General features: G+C 45.5%; 1 protein-coding gene across 2 annotated transcripts in view; it reads left to right on the top strand.

The window, feature by feature from the left end:
* Nucleotides 1-12,053, top strand: part of PPARGC1A (PPARG coactivator 1 alpha) — a 633,897-nt gene that overhangs the window by 198,354 nt on the left and 423,490 nt on the right. The gene's annotated exons all lie outside the window — the stretch shown is intronic.

The raw sequence follows: 12,053 nt of genomic DNA, 5'->3' as shown, positions 1-12,053 counted from the left end.
GCATAATCCATCTATTTATTTATCTAACACTGTTCATATACATGGCATGTTACAGATTAACGAAAGAAGGCAGGGCCTTTTCCCAAAGAAGCCTGTGTTCTTAACGTTTCGACAAAAAAGAGGGAAAGGAGTGGCAAGGATAACAGAGGAATGAGTACAAGTTTTTGCACAAATTCAGGCTTCATATTAGGTGTGTGTGGGGGGGTGAGGGTTAATGGATTCGTGGCAAACAAGGGTTTTGAAGATGGCCGCTTGTATACCCTCCCACATTTATCCGATGAAAATGCATTTTAAAGATGTGTTTTAAATAAAAGCACACATTCTACTCATGGAAAACACCAGGCAGGCCCCACAAATAACCCAGAGATGCATTTTAAATAAGAGGACACATTCTACTCATGGAAAAACACGCTGATTCCCGGACCGTCCGTGGGCCGGATTTAGAAGGCGATTGGGCTGGATCCGGCCCCCGGGCCTTCGTTTGCCTACCCATAGCTTAGCATGTCATTTGAATCCAGACAAACCATTACCTGTAAACCACAGGACACATGCTGGTTGCAGTACATGTTTTGTCTGGAGAGAGCTAAACCATGTGCCCAAGTGTGGGTACCACACTAGGCCAAACCATGGGTTAGCTCAGTGCAGCAGCACTGGAAAGAGAAAGCAGCCCCTCTTCTGGAACATGCCAGTGTGCTCATTTGTGAATCCTGACTGCCAAAGGGTTAAATGAGGGTCTTTCAGTGTCAATTAGTGCATTCTTTTTTCCAAACTCTATGTAACAAAATCCTAATTCATCCTCGCAGCACAGAAACTAACACAAAAGATGTTGAAAAGAAAAAGCGGCAGTGGGAGGCCCCATTAGCTAAAGTGGTACCTCAGGTTAAGAACAGTTTCAGGTTAAGAACGGACCTCCAGATTAAATTCTTAACCCGAGGTACCACTGTAAATGAATCAACATTCCCCATGCTTCCTAAGAAATGGCTGGCTGCCGAAGCTTTGGAATTAAATAATTTAGAGTGGATTGGTGACCTTTTCCTTCAAAATTACAGGAAGGGCTTTGTATGCCAGCATCACCATTTCCTTCATTTGTTGCAGGGACGCGGGTGGGGCAGGGACGTGGGTGGCACTGTGGGTAAAACCTCAGCGCCTAGGACTTGCCGATCGCATGGTTCGAATCCCTGCGGCGGTGTGCGCTCCTGTTGCTCGGTCCCAGCGCCTGCCCACCTAGCAGTTCGAAAGCACCCCCGGGTGCAAGTAGATAAATAGGAACCGCTTACTAGCGGGAAGGTAAATGGTGTTTCTGTGTGCAGCTCTGGCTCGCCAGAGTAGCTTCGTCACGCTGGCCACGTGACCCGGAAGTGTCTGTGGACAGCGCTGGCTCCCGGCCTATAGAGTGAGATGAGCACACAACCCTAGAGTCTGGCAAGACTGGCCCGTACGGGCAGGGGTACCTTTAACTTTTACTATTTTATTTTCAGGATAAACAGGACTCCGTTTATGCAGCTACACATACCCACACCTCACTTTTAATTGTTCTCCAAGAAGTGAAGGGGAGGAAAAGAGAAAATCGGGACATTCCGGGATCAAATCAGAACCTGGGATGGCTTCTGTACAGTGGTACCTCGGGTTAAGAACTTACTTCATTCTGGAGGTCCATACTTTAGCTAATGGGACCTGCTGCGCCGCCACCACGCAATTTCTGTTCTCATCCTGAAGCAAAGTTCTTAACCCGAGGTACTATTTATGGGTTAGCGGAGTCTGTAACCTGATGCGTCTGTAACCTGAAGCGTCTGTAACCCAAGGTACCACTGTAATTCCAGAACTGTCCTTGGAAAATTAGGAAACTAGGAAGGTATGCACTTTCTGTTCTTTTAGACATCTTCCAGCATAGGTTAATCTCCCTTACTGGTGAGGGTTCATGTGGACATGCTGGAATCATGCGCGTACAAAAACAGAGACCCATGGTATATGCTTTGTCCCTGGCTAGATGTAGTAAATAAAAGTGGAAGCAAAATAGATTAGGAGGACAGATGTTCCTCTTACAACCCATATGCCCTGTACACAATAGTAATAAAGAAATATATTCACTGTTGTTCTCACTGGTGCTAAATTTCCTCCAGTGGGGCAATGCACTCTAATAATAAAAACACATTTTCTTAAGCAAGGGAGCCTAAGATTTACATTGGCAGTAAGTCACTACTTCCAAATGCCATCAGGCGGAATGTCAAAGATAACTGGGAGTCTCCCTAGGATGGCTGACTCTGCACGTAAACCGTAGCCAGGTGGAACCTATGTGCTATTCATCTTCATTTTCTATTTCTGTTGAAGCATTTGTATTAATGGCAATGTGATCTTTTATTTCAAGGACTTGTTTTATATAAGCAGAGTGCAGGGAAACTTTACTGAATTTTTAGTTATTTCTTCCCTTCTTCGGCGAAATAGCCGGTGCTCTATATACAGTTCCTTGCTATTATTGCATCGTTATTTCTTCAGTCTCCATGCCAGGGTGTCTCTTTTTATTTTGATAACATCCTTTTTGTTCTAGCATCATACTTCACAAGCAGGGGGACAACTCGAAGCTTATTCACACATGCATGTTCAACACATGGTGACATGCATGTATGAATGAGGATATAGCCATGCAGAAGAATGGAATGGGAAACTGGGAAGGAAGTGATTGAAGTCTTGGGATTGTGCAGCGCTATACAGTGGTGCCTCGCAAGGCGAAATTAATTCGTTCTGCGAGTTTTTTCGTCTTGCGAATTTTTCGTCTTGCGAAGCACGGCTTCAAAAGAAGTTTTGGAAAAGCTTCAAAAATCACCAAAGTCTTCAAAAACCTCAAAAAAGGCTACCACACCGCGTGCAACTGCACCTCTTCAAGCAATGCACCCTGGGTATTAACGGTTTTAAGAAAAAGGAAACAAACTTGCAAGACGTTTTTGTCTTGCAAAGCAAGCCCATAGGGAAATTTGTCTTGCGAAGCAACTCAAAAAACCAAAAAACCTTTCGTCTTGCGAGTTTTTCGTCTTGCGAGGCATTCGTCTTGCGAGGTACCACTGTATACAGGGCTGCCAGTCACCTTCTTGAGAGGTGGGGCTTCCTATATCAAAGTAAGACAGCAGGGAGAGAGCTGGGCTAGAACATTTCTCTCTGATGTGTTAGCTTTCTTCTTGCAATGAGTTTTCATGGGTCACCTTTCCAAAATGACATATGCCACCTGCTGCCTGAAATAGTATGGTTTACTTCAAGGGTCAGTAAACTTTTTCAGCAGGGGGCCTGTCCACTGTCCCTCAGACCTTGTGGGGGGCCGGACTATATTTTGAAAAAATAAATAAATGACTGAATTCCTATGCCCCACAAATAACTCAGAGATGCATTTTAAATAAAAGGACACATTCTACTCATGTAAAAACACGCTGATTCCTGCAGGCCAGATTTAGAAGGCGATTGGGCCAGATGTGGCCCCTGGGCCTTAGTTTCCCTTCCCATGGTTTACTTAAGGTAAAGGTAAAGGTACCGTTGACCATTAGGTCCAGTTGCAGACGTCTCTGAGGTTGCGGCGCTCATCTCGCTTTACAGGCTGAGGGAGCCGGCGTTTGTCCACATACAGTTTTTCTGGGTCATGTGGCCAGCATGACTGAACTGCTTCCGGTGAACCAGAGCACTGCACGGAAATGCTGTTTGCCTTCCCTCCAGAGCGGTACCTATTTATCTACTTGCACTTCATGCTTTCCAACCGCTAGGTTGGCAGGAGCTGGGACTGAGCAACAGGAGCTCACCCCGTGGCGGGGATTCGAACCGCCGACCTTCTGATCGGCAAGCCCTAGGCTCTGTGGTTTAGACCACAGTGCCACCCGCGTCCAATATGGTTTACTTAATCACCTTGTGTGATGGCCTGGGAATCCGATTCAGAGGATGAACCGGAGGAATCCCAGCCTGCACAGGTGGCCCCGCCTCCAGGGCCGGCTGAACTGGGGCAGGGCCTTGATTCTGAGGCGCCTGCACCTGTGCTGGATCCTCAGGAGCAGGCACCAGGTGAATCCATTCTGGCTTCAGAGGTAGTTGAGGACTCAGTGCCTACAGGTGAGTCTCCCCCGGGACCCAGTAACCCTTCAGCCTCTCCTGAACTGCAGAGGCTCAGGGCAGAGAGGCGAAGGGAACTGGTTTCTCCCAGGAGGAGTGCTCGCCTTAAGGCCAGGAGAGGCGGGTCTCCTGGGGGCCGGGACCGCCCCTGGCCTCAGAGAAGATAAAGGCCAGTCAGCCCGGTCCCAGGTTGCGGGAGCAACATTGTTGTTGAGCACCTGCTCCTGTCCGGACCCAGACCTGACCCTCCAGTGTTCCTGTCCCCGCTCGGCTTCCTGCTTCAGACCTCGCCCCGCTCCTTGCGAACTGTTTCCAGGCTAGTGACCCAGGACCGGACTTCGACTACGTCAACGGTAACCTTCCCCCCGGGACCAGCACACTTTTAAATTCTGTTGCCTCGTTCTGGTAGGAGCACAAGAAGAGCCTTCTGGATCAGGCCTGTGGTCCATCTAGTTATCACCCTGCTCTCAACAGTGACTGATCATATGCCTGTGGGAGACCTGAAAGCAGGACTCTCCTTTCATGAACTTTCCACCTCATGGTATCTGGAAGCATCACCACCTCCAGCCATTGTAGCTGGTAGTCACTGATAGCCTGATCCTCTGTCAATTTGTCTAATCCTCTTTGACCCTCATCCAAGTTGATGGCCATTACTGCCTCCTGTAGGAGCAAGGTCTATAGTATAACTACCGTATTTTTCGCTCTATAGGACGCACTTTTCCCCTCCTATAAAGTAAGGGGAAATGTGTCTGTGTCTTATGGAGTGAATGACGCTGCGCAGAGAGGTAGAGCTGCACAGCGCCCCTTCAGTGAAGAGGGAAGAGGAACAGAAGGGACTCCTTCTATTCCTCCTCTCGCTTTGCAGCAAGGCGCCTGTCCTGCGAAGCCGGAGGAGGAACAGAAGGGTTCCTCCTCCCACTTCGCTGAAGGGGCGCTGCACAGTTCTCCCTCTCTGCTCAGCGCCTTGGCGCTTGGCGCGGTTATCCCAGAAGCCAGAACAGCCACACGGTATACCAGAAGCCAGATCCCTCTTGCTGTTCTGGCTTCTGGGATTCAAAATATTTTTTTTCTTGCTTTCCTCCCCCCCAAACTGAGTGCGTCTTATCATCTGGTGCATCCTATAGAGCGAAAAATACGGTATGTGCTGAAGGAAGAATCAGTTTCTTTTATCTGCCCTGAATCTCCCAACATTCAAGTTTCATTGAGTGCCCATGAGAACCAGTGTGGTGTAGTGGTTAAGAGCGGTAGTCTCGTAATCTGGGGAACCGGGTTCACGTCTCCGCTCCTCCACATGCAGCTGCTGGGTGACCTTGGGCTAGTCACACTTCTCTGAAGTCTCTCAGCCCCACTCACAGAGTGTTTGTTGTGGGGGAGGAAGGGAAAGGAGAATGTTAGCCGCTTTGAGACTCCTGAAGGGGAGTGAAAGGCGGGATATCAAATCCAAACTACTACTACTACTACTACTACTTCTTCTTCTTCTTCTTCTTCTTCTTCTTCTTCTTCTTCTTCTTCTGTTAAGAGAGCAGGAGAAAAAACTTTTCTCTATTATTTTTCCACCTTCGCTGCATTAAGCAGTTGGTCCCTTACCTTTCCTGCCCTGATCTGGCCACAGTGATCCATGCGACGGTCACCTCCAGGCTTGACTACTGTAATTCGCTCTATGCAGGGCTGCCCTTGAAACTGTCCCACAAACTCCAATGGGTGCAGAATGCTGCAGCGAGGCTCCTCACAGGGTCCCTGCCATGGGAGCATATTCACCCAGTGCTTTACCAGTTACACTGGTTCCCAGTGGAGTATCGGGTCAGCTTTAAGGTGCTGGTTTTGACCTTTAAAGCCCTTTGTGGCTTAGGGCCCTCGTATTTATGGGACCGCCTCTCCTCGTATGCCCCACAGAGGACCTTAAGGTCCATGAATAATCATAGTTTAGATGTCCTGGGCCCTAAGGAAGTCAGATTATCCTCCACCAGGACCAGGGCCTTCTCAGTGATGGCTCCGACCTGGTGGAATGCTCTGTCCCATGAGACCAGGGCCCTGCAGGATTTAACTTCCTTCCGCAGGGCCTGTAAGACAGAGCTAGTCTGCCTGGCTTTCAATCTGAATTTAGCCTAATCTTTTATTCCCCTTCCTTTCCTCCCCCTCCCCTTTTTATGAAGATTACCTGCTCTGGATCCCACAGCTAATTCTCTCCTGGTCTCCCCGCTGGTCCAAATAGGACTCATTTAGCTAGCTAGCCCTGGTGATCCTTCAATGTTTATTGGATGGATTTCCCCCCTAAATTGATTTTTGAATTCTGAATTTATTGTTATTCCCGTTTTATACTGTATTTTATTCTATTTTTTTGTTGCATCAATTAAGTCTTTTAAATTTGTTGTTAGCCCCCCTGAGCCCGGTTTTCTGAACCGGGAAGGCGGGGCATAAAAGAAAATATAATAATTATTATTATCTGCTTTCTCCATGCAGTGCATAATTTTACAAACTTCTATCATATTGCCACTTACTTGCCTTTTCTCTAAACTGAGAAGTCCCAGATGCCACAACCTTTCCTGATAGAGGACTTGCTCCTTTCCATGGATCGTTTGGGTTGCCACAGATGGGAATTCCAAATCAGTTCATCGAATGACAGTGCTTTTTAATGGAATTTAGTGGTGACTATTTTGCAGTTTCAGAAGTCCTGGGGAGAGCTCCCACGTAGAGCTCCCAGTTCTCACAAATGAGAGACGGCTGTTGGGCTGCAAACCTTATGGCTGCCCTGCGTGGTCCCATTGTGATAGGCTGGGGAATGCCGTTATCTCTGAACTGGAAATGGCAAGGTAAAAAAGGGGAGTACTTGGAATATGGAACTTTACTTCCTTCTATTTCACTCTATATTTGCCTTTATGAAACAGCGTGCCAACATACCATATGAAGTAGCATATAAAGTCTTCTTCCTTTATTAACTGCCGTATTTTTCGCTCCATAAGGCGCACCTGACCATAAGACGCACCTAGTTTTTAGAGGAGGAAAACAAGAAAAAAAAATATTCTGAACGAAACAGTGGATGTATGATTTTTGTGGTTCATGCTGTGGCCACAGACATGTGATCTGATGGTGAATTTGGGGTGACCCAATGCAAAAATCCTGAGGATCCATGTGGATCCATACTTTGTAACCATGTTTTTGCACCATTGCAGCCCCAGGAAACAGTGGATGTGTGTTTTTTTGGTGCAGGCTGTAGCCATGGACATGCTGTGTGAACTGATGGTGAATTTGGGGTGACCCAATGTAAAAATCCTGAGGATCCATGGGCTTTTACCTCCTTCCTCCCAGGCAGCCTCCGCTAGCGTCCCTTATCTCTCTTCCGATCCCACCGATCAGCTGTTTCCTTTCAACACTCCCTTCCCTCTTGTTTGCCTTAGTGTCTTAGCTGGAGCAGTTTTTTGCTCCTCCTTTTCTTCTAATTTCTCTCTTTATTGCTTTAGTCTTCCTGTTTCCCCCCTTTGCAAGTTTGCTGTCTTTATCTCCCCCCTCCCAGGCAGCCTCCTTTATCTCTAGCGGCCCTTATCTCTCTCCCTGATCGGCAAATGACCAGCGGCTTTGTTTCAACACCCCCTTCCCTCTTTAAAAGAAAAAAGCATAATCTGCTTTTTGCCCCTGGGCAATTCAGCTTCAGGGAGCACACATTCGCTCCATAAGACGCACAGACATTTCCCCTTACTTTTTAGGAAGAAAAAAGTGTGTCTTAGGGAGTGAAAAATACGGTACCTTGGGTCACTCCTTTCAAGAGCATGCTGATGGACTTGGCTCCATTGCCATGTGCTAGTCTCGGGAATCAAACGCAAGGCAACTCCAGTTAAATTCCAGGAAGTCCAGGTGTATTACAGGTGAGCAGTCAAGCCACAAGCTCTGGCACCTTACTCTGTGTGTCACTGAGACAACTTGTAGGATAATTGGACTAATCTCTGCTGCAATGTCCATCTTTCAGATTGTCAGACTGAATACTGTAGCCTCAAAGAGTCAGGAGACGCCAATAAGGTTCCATTTGGCCTTCTGTAAATGCTGACTCTGGACTGGCAATCGAGTACAAGACAAATAGAATAGTCGGGTAGGGAGGCAGGTGGATGGATGGAGTTTGAAGAAGGAAGGAGGATTAAAGAGACAGACAAACAAAAGCAGCCAGGAGGGCTAAATAGCAGCCCCAGCATTTGAGAAACACAATTCCTACACAAAGCCCGACTGTATTTGCCAAGAGGCTTGTTAAAAAGCCAGAGCGACCAATCACGCTGCAACTTGTGGTGGCGGTGGTAAGAAATCTCATTAGCTTGCTGTTGTTTAGTCGTTTAGTCGTGTCCGACTCTTCGTGACCCCATGGACCAGAGCACGCCAGGCACTCCTGTCTTCCACTGCCTCCTGCAGTTTGGTCAAACTCATGCTGGTAGCTTCGAGAACACTATCCAACCATCTCGTCCGCTGTCATCCCCTTCTCCTTGTGCCCTCCATCTTTCCCAACATCAGGGTCTTTTCCAGGGAGTCTTCTCTTCTCCTGAGGTGGCCAAAGTATTGGAGCCTCAGCTTCAGGATCTGTCCTTCCAGTGAGCACTCAGGGCTGATTTCCTGAAGAATGGATAGGTTTGATCTTCTTGCAGTCCATGGGACTTTCAAGAGGCTCCTCCAGCACTATAATTCAAAAGCATCAATTCTTCGGCGATCAGCCTTCTTGATGGTCCAGCTTTCACTTCCATACATCACTACTGGGAAAACCATAGCTTTTACTATACGGACCTTTGTTGGTAAGGTGATGTCTCTACTTTTTAAGATGCTGTCTAGGTTTATCATTGCTTTTCTCCCAAGAATCTCATTAGCTATGTAGTGCCAAAAAAGGCCAAACTGACTTGATTGTGATAAAACCTAAGCTACCGCGTTCCGTTATGGAAGGTGTAAACTCCAAAGATGAAAGCATAGCTCTTGTTACATGATTATGTACATGTTTATATGTTCATTCCTGACCTGGAGAAGTATCAAAGAGTTTATGATAAAAATAAAATGACCCACAAAAGGTAGGCGACAATTTGTTAATTTATCCGCTAATTTAATCAATCATATGAGAAAATTTGCTGAAGTTTTCGCCTCTATCGATCTTAATTGCTAAATTAAAAATTAGGCTTTCAGAAGACAGGGAAAGAATGACACATTGGATGCAGTGAAAAATGTGAAGAGATCTATACCTGCAATAACTCTCCATGGGTTTGGTATTCTACAAGGTGTATCCCATTCATCCAGCCCATCTGCATTGAATTTATCATCAGCAGAGCAGCTGGGAAATGGAGGTCAAACTTCATTTTGGTCTGCAACTTGTTAAAAGCAACCTGCAAAAGGTAGCTGACAGGTTGTTATTTTTATGCATTGGAAAACAGAAAAGATAAGGTGCTATATGTTCTCTGCCCCACACCTGTTGCTGTGGGTCTGACATGAGTACTCTGCTTTGGTTGTATTTAGGTTTTTAGAAGGCTCATTAAAGCTAAAAACAAGATAGATTTTCTTCAGATGGGCAGCTTCAGTTCAGCACGGTCTGCTGAGGATCTTCTTTCAGCATCTGAAGTTCCCAATTTATCACTAACTATTCATTTTAGGGACGCGGGTGGCGCTGTGGGTAAAAGCCTCAGCGCCTAGGGCTTGCTGATCGAAAGGTCGGCGGTTCGAATCCCCGTGGCGGGGTGCGCTCCCGTTGTTAGATCCCAGCGCCTGCCAACCTAGCTGTTCGAAAGCACTCCCGGGTGCAAGTAGATAAATAGGGACCGCTTACTAGCGGGAAGGTAAACGGCGTTTCCGTGTGCGGCTCTGGCTCGCCAGATGCAGCTCGTCACGCTGGCCACGTGACCCGGAAGTGTCTGCGGACAGCGCTGGCTCCCGGCCTCTAGAGTGAGATGAGCGCACAACCCTAGAGTCTGTCAAGACTGGCCCGTACGGGCAGGGGTACCTTTACCTTTATTCATTTCTTTTGGAAAGGAAAAAAAAAGGCCCACCTGCAAACATAACATTTTCGACATGCTCTTTCTTTTGATTTCAGTTCAACTCATCTTGAAAGTCATCTGTTAATGGGGATTAATGATTCTTCAGGAATTTTGATAGTTCAACAACTTTGGGGAGAAAGGAAGAAATCCTATCACTAAACGAGAGCAAACCCCTGTGTGATTGTGTAAATCCCGAAACATGCAGGAGATAGAATTCAAATATCCAAACAAATGTTCTTCTAACACTCAGTGTATTATGAAATGCAAGATCAAATAGAAACAGAAAAGGATTAGTCTAGGATTAAGAATCCTTTAAACATATGAAGTGCATAACCTTCAGCATGTCCGCTCCTTTCACTGTTTGTAATTTCAGTCCCATCACTTCTGGTAGCACATTGATAACTGCTGCATTGCAGCCTTCTTCACGTTTGGTCTTTTACGATTCAGTGCTACTTTTGGTTTGGTTCGTGAAGATTGCTGTGAGACCTTATCTTCTCTAATTGTTATTACTGCCATCTGCATTACAGTATAATTACTTTTCAAAAAGAGCATCTCTCTCCAGCTAACATTTAAAGACACTTCCTAAGCCACTAAATTGCAAACTTATAGCACAAGTCAAAGCCTAAGCTTATAAATATGAGCTAATATTGTAGCCTATATTTCTTATATTTAACCCCCCCTAAAAGTATTAAAGGAAGATTCATATTTCAGTCTTTCCCTCTCTCCCTTCAGTGGACCAGTCTGGTATAGACATAGGCCCCATGAATGCTCTCCAGGGCAAATTCCCCCTCACTTCTGTTGTCAGCTGCAACAACTTCATTTACCAATATCAGAATTCCCATCTTTAGCATCAGTTGCAAACCAACTTAAAACCCGGATAAGATAGGAACAAAAAGGTATTTGACTGGTGCTGATCAGACAACGAAGTAGTTGGCAAGCAGTTTCTCTGGGGAGAGCATTCTGTAACACATAAGCGCAGATAGAGAAAGCAGTCCTTCGGCTACTCACCAGGGGGATTTGAAAGTAAAATCAAGCATTTTGAACTGGACCTAGGACCATGGGAATTTATAATGCAGGTGGTATAGAAAACAGATCGTATACATCTTTTGCCTTTCACTTAACAACTTTCCGATTTGTTCTTGATTCTCTTCTGTTAACGTATTCTGATCAAATGGCTAAATAGACACACCAGGTTTCTTTGAAGCTATGTTATGTTAAAGAGAGGTGTGAAGAAACAATATTCAACTCAATGACAAGCTGGCATGAAGAATAAGTAAAAAAAGAAAGAAAAAAGATAAATATTGACGCAACCTTGTGAACATAACCAGTTAACTAAGCTTAGAAGACTTTGAAAAAAATATTTTAGAATATCTAGGTATCTAATGTTCTGTTTTGAAGACACAGAATGCCCTTAGGGTCATGCTCAAGTGCGATAATATCTTTAAGCTTTCCAGTAATTATGTATCACAAATTAGAGCTGTTCTAGTTATTCTCTAGTTACATATGTATGATTTTGAGGGGCAGAGGGATCAGGATGTTCTTGTCAAATCCTATATTACCTTAAAGAGTAAAATAACAGAGAGAAGGATGTTAAAAAGGCACCCAGAAAATGCAGATGACAGGGAGGGAAAATGGAAAGCAACAGAGGGGAAGTACCATGGATAAAATGATAAGGCAATGTAGTAAAGCATGACAAAACTATGATGGTTTGCATAAGTAATGAGAATAGGATTTGTGGTTTATAAATTGCTGTTGAAATTCCCATTTGCATGTTTATCAGAAATCTCATTTGCTTAAATAAAGCTAGCTTATATAAGCATGCATTTTAATCTATGTACATCACTTATTTAGCATAGATGTATGATCATAGTTGTACTGATTCAAGATTCTACTGCGCCGTAAAGCCAGTTAGAGGATGCTGTGCATTGCACAGGGCCAGTTCTACCATTAGGCAGAATGAGATAGCAGCTTCAAGCAGCTGGT

Source organism: Podarcis muralis, chromosome 9, assembly GCF_964188315.1.
Source record: "Podarcis muralis chromosome 9, rPodMur119.hap1.1, whole genome shotgun sequence".
Taxonomy (NCBI): domain Eukaryota; kingdom Metazoa; phylum Chordata; class Lepidosauria; order Squamata; family Lacertidae; genus Podarcis; species Podarcis muralis.
Note: the sequence above shows the minus strand (reverse complement) of the source record. Positions and strands in the feature narration are given on the sequence as shown.